Genomic DNA, 5,000 nt, shown 5'->3' with positions numbered 1-5,000 from the left:
GGTTAGGGTTAGGGTTAGGGTTAGGGTTAGGGTTAGGGTTAGGGTTAGGGTTAGGGTTTAGGGTTAGGGTTAGGGTTAGGGTTAGGGTTAGGGTTAGGGTTAGGGTTAGGGTTAGGGTTAGGGTTAGGGTTAGGGTTAGGGTTAGGGTTAGGGTTAGGGTTAGGGTTAGGGTTAGGGTTAGGGTTAGGGTTAGGGTTAGGGTTAGGGTTAGGGTTAGGGTTTAGGGTTTAGGGTTAGGGTTAGGGTTAGGGTTAGGGTTAGGGTTAGGGTTAGGGTTAGGGTTAGGGTTAGGGTTAGGGTTAGGGTTAGGGTTAGGGTTAGGGTTAGGGTTAGGGTTAGGGTTAGGGTTAGGGTTAGGGTTAGGGTTAGGGTTAGGGTTAGGGTTAGGGTTAGGGTTAGGGTTTAGGGTTAGGGTTAGGGTTAGGGTTAGGGTTAGGGTTAGGGTTAGGGTTAGGGTTAGGGTTAGGGTTAGGGTTAGGGTTAGGGTTAGGGTTAGGGTTAGGGTTAGGGTTAGGGTTAGGGTTAGGGTTAGGGTTAGGGTTAGGGTTAGGGTTAGGGTTAGGGTTAGGGTTTAGGGTTAGGGTTAGGGTTAGGGTTAGGGTTAGGGTTAGGGTTAGGGTTAGGGTTAGGGTTAGGGTTAGGGTTAGGGTTAGGGTTAGGGTTAGGGTTAGGGTTAGGGTTAGGGTTAGGGTTAGGGTTAGGGTTAGGGTTTAGGGTTAGGGTTAGGGTTAGGGTTAGGGTTAGGGTTAGGGTTAGGGTTAGGGTTAGGGTTAGGGTTAGGGTTAGGGTTAGGGTTAGGGTTAGGGTTAGGGTTAGGGTTAGGGTTAGGGTTAGGGTTAGGGTTAGGGTTAGGGTTAGGGTTAGGGTTAGGGTTAGGGTTAGGGTTAGGGTTAGGGTTAGGGTTAGGGTTAGGGTTAGGGTTAGGGTTAGGGTTAGGGTTAGGGTTAGGGTTAGGGTTAGGGTTAGGGTTAGGGTTAGGGTTAGGGTTAGGGTTAGGGTTAGGGTTAGGGTTAGGGTTAGGGTTAGGGTTAGGGTTAGGGTTAGGGTTAGGGTTAGGGTTAGGGTTAGGGTTAGGGTTAGGGTTAGGGTTAGGGTTAGGGTTAGGGTTAGGGTTAGGGTTAGGGTTAGGGTTAGGGTTAGGGTTAGGGTTAGGGTTAGGGTTAGGGTTAGGGTTAGGGTTAGGGTTAGGGTTAGGGTTAGGGTTAGGGTTAGGGTTAGGGTTAGGGTTAGGGTTAGGGTTAGGGTTAGGGTTAGGGTTAGGGTTAGGGTTAGGGTTAGGGTTAGGGTTAGGGTTAGGGTTAGGGTTAGGGTTAGGGTTAGGGTTAGGGTTAGGGTTAGGGTTAGGGTTAGGGTTAGGGTTAGGGTTAGGGTTAGGGTTAGGGTTAGGGTTAGGGTTAGGGTTAGGGTTAGGGTTAGGGTTAGGGTTAGGGTTAGGGTTAGGGTTAGGGTTAGGGTTAGGGTTAGGGTTAGGGTTAGGGTTAGGGTTAGGGTTAGGGTTAGGGTTAGGGTTAGGGTTAGGGTTAGGGTTAGGGTTAGGGTTAGGGTTAGGGTTAGGGTTAGGGTTAGGGTTAGGGTTAGGGTTAGGGTTAGGGTTAGGGTTAGGGTTAGGGTTAGGGTTAGGGTTAGGGTTAGGGTTAGGGTTAGGGTTAGGGTTAGGGTTAGGGTTAGGGTTAGGGTTAGGGTTAGGGTTAGGGTTAGGGTTAGGGTTAGGGTTAGGGTTAGGGTTAGGGTTAGGGTTAGGGTTAGGGTTAGGGTTAGGGTTAGGGTTAGGGTTAGGGTTAGGGTTAGGGTTAGGGTTAGGGTTAGGGTTAGGGTTAGGGTTAGGGTTAGGGTTAGGGTTAGGGTTAGGGTTAGGGTTAGGGTTAGGGTTAGGGTTAGGGTTAGGGTTAGGGTTAGGGTTAGGGTTAGGGTTAGGGTTAGGGTTAGGGTTAGGGTTAGGGTTAGGGTTGGGGTTAGGGTTAGGGTTAGGGTTAGGGTTAGGGTTAGGGTTAGGGTTAGGGTTAGGGTTAGGGTTTAGGGTTTAGGGTTAGGGTTAGGGTTAGGGTTAGGGTTAGGGTTAGGGTTAGGGTTAGGGTTAGGGTTAGGGTTAGGGTTAGGGTTAGGGTTAGGGTTAGGGTTAGGGTTAGGGTTAGGGTTAGGGTTAGGGTTAGGGTTAGGGTTAGGGTTAGGGTTAGGGTTAGGGTTAGGGTTAGGGTTAGGGTTAGGGTTAGGGTTAGGGTTAGGGTTAGGGTTAGGGTTAGGGTTAGGGTTAGGGTTAGGGTTAGGGTTAGGGTTAGGGTTAGGGTTAGGGTTAGGGTTAGGGTTAGGGTTAGGGTTAGGGTTAGGGTTAGGGTTAGGGTTAGGGTTAGGGTTAGGGTTAGGGTTAGGGTTAGGGTTAGGGTTAGGGTTAGGGTTAGGGTTAGGGTTAGGGTTAGGGTTAGGGTTAGGGTTAGGGTTAGGGTTAGGGTTAGGGTTAGGGTTAGGGTTAGGGTTAGGGTTAGGGTTAGGGTTAGGGTTAGGGTTAGGGTTAGGGTTAGGGTTAGGGTTAGGGTTAGGGTTAGGGTTAGGGTTAGGGTTAGGGTTAGGGTTAGGGTTAGGGTTAGGGTTAGGGTTAGGGTTAGGGTTAGGGTTAGGGTTAGGGTTAGGGTTAGGGTTAGGGTTAGGGTTAGGGTTAGGGTTAGGGTTAGGGTTAGGGTTAGGGTTAGGGTTAGGGTTAGGGTTAGGGTTAGGGTTAGGGTTAGGGTTAGGGTTAGGGTTAGGGTTAGGGTTAGGGTTAGGGTTAGGGTTAGGGTTAGGGTTAGGGTTAGGGTTAGGGTTAGGGTTAGGGTTAGGGTTAGGGTTAGGGTTAGGGTTAGGGTTAGGGTTAGGGTTAGGGTTAGGGTTAGGGTTAGGGTTAGGGTTAGGGTTAGGGTTAGGGTTAGGGTTAGGGTTAGGGTTAGGGTTAGGGTTAGGGTTAGGGTTAGGGTTAGGGTTAGGGTTAGGGTTAGGGTTTAGGGTTAGGGTTAGGGTTAGGGTTAGGGTTAGGGTTAGGGTTAGGGTTAGGGTTAGGGTTTAGGGTTAGGGTTAGGGTTAGGGTTAGGGTTAGGGTTAGGGTTAGGGTTAGGGTTAGGGTTAGGGTTAGGGTTAGGGTTAGGGTTAGGGTTAGGGTTAGGGTTAGGGTTAGGGTTAGGGTTAGGGTTAGGGTTAGGGTTAGGGTTAGGGTTAGGGTTAGGGTTAGGGTTAGGGTTAGGGTTAGGGTTAGGGTTAGGGTTAGGGTTAGGGTTAGGGTTAGGGTTAGGGTTAGGGTTAGGGTTAGGGTTAGGGTTAGGGTTAGGGTTAGGGTTAGGGTTAGGGTTAGGGTTAGGGTTAGGGTTAGGGTTAGGGTTAGGGTTAGGGTTAGGGTTAGGGTTAGGGTTAGGGTTAGGGTTAGGGTTAGGGTTAGGGTTAGGGTTAGGGTTAGGGTTAGGGTTAGGGTTAGGGTTAGGGTTAGGGTTAGGGTTAGGGTTAGGGTTAGGGTTAGGGTTAGGGTTAGGGTTAGGGTTAGGGTTAGGGTTAGGGTTAGGGTTAGGGTTAGGGTTAGGGTTAGGGTTAGGGTTAGGGTTAGGGTTAGGGTTAGGGTTAGGGTTAGGGTTAGGGTTAGGGTTAGGGTTAGGGTTAGGGTTAGGGTTAGGGTTAGGGTTAGGGTTAGGGTTAGGGTTAGGGTTAGGGTTAGGGTTAGGGTTAGGGTTAGGGTTAGGGTTAGGGTTAGGGTTAGGGTTAGGGTTAGGGTTAGGGTTAGGGTTAGGGTTAGGGTTAGGGTTAGGGTTAGGGTTAGGGTTAGGGTTAGGGTTAGGGTTAGGGTTAGGGTTAGGGTTAGGGTTAGGGTTAGGGTTAGGGTTAGGGTTAGGGTTAGGGTTAGGGTTAGGGTTAGGGTTAGGGTTAGGGTTAGGGTTAGGGTTAGGGTTAGGGTTAGGGTTAGGGTTAGGGTTAGGGTTAGGGTTAGGGTTAGGGTTAGGGTTAGGGTTAGGGTTAGGGTTAGGGTTAGGGTTAGGGTTAGGGTTAGGGTTAGGGTTAGGGTTAGGGTTAGGGTTAGGGTTAGGGTTAGGGTTAGGGTTAGGGTTAGGGTTAGGGTTAGGGTTAGGGTTAGGGTTAGGGTTAGGGTTAGGGTTAGGGTTAGGGTTAGGGTTAGGGTTAGGGTTAGGGTTAGGGTTAGGGTTAGGGTTAGGGTTAGGGTTAGGGTTAGGGTTAGGGTTAGGGTTAGGGTTAGGGTTAGGGTTAGGGTTAGGGTTAGGGTTAGGGTTAGGGTTAGGGTTAGGGTTAGGGTTAGGGTTAGGGTTAGGGTTAGGGTTAGGGTTAGGGTTAGGGTTAGGGTTAGGGTTAGGGTTAGGGTTAGGGTTAGGGTTAGGGTTAGGGTTAGGGTTAGGGTTAGGGTTAGGGTTAGGGTTAGGGTTAGGGTTAGGGTTAGGGTTAGGGTTAGGGTTAGGGTTAGGGTTAGGGTTAGGGTTAGGGTTAGGGTTAGGGTTAGGGTTAGGGTTAGGGTTAGGGTTAGGGTTAGGGTTAGGGTTAGGGTTAGGGTTAGGGTTAGGGTTAGGGTTAGGGTTAGGGTTAGGGTTAGGGTTAGGGTTAGGGTTAGGGTTAGGGTTAGGGTTAGGGTTAGGGTTAGGGTTAGGGTTAGGGTTAGGGTTAGGGTTAGGGTTAGGGTTAGGGTTAGGGTTAGGGTTAGGGTTAGGGTTAGGGTTAGGGTTAGGGTTAGGGTTAGGGTTAGGGTTAGGGTTAGGGTTAGGGTTAGGGTTAGGGTTAGGGTTAGGGTTAGGGTTAGGGTTAGGGTTAGGGTTAGGGTTAGGGTTAGGGTTAGGGTTAGGGTTAGGGTTAGGGTTAGGGTTAGGGTTAGGGTTAGGGTTAGGGTTAGGGTTAGGGTTAGGGTTAGGGTTAGGGTTAGGGTTAGGGTTAGGGTTAGGGTTAGGGTTAGGGTTAGGGTTAGGGTTAGGGTTAGGGTTAGGGTTAGGGTTAGGGTTAGGGTTAGGGTTAGGGTTAGGGTTAGGGTTAGGGTTAGGGTTAGGGTT

Source organism: Oculina patagonica, chromosome 2 (assembly GCF_052425735.1).
Source record: "Oculina patagonica isolate OP01 chromosome 2, crgOcupat, whole genome shotgun sequence".
NCBI lineage: Eukaryota > Metazoa > Cnidaria > Anthozoa > Scleractinia > Oculinidae > Oculina > Oculina patagonica.
Note: the sequence above shows the minus strand (reverse complement) of the source record.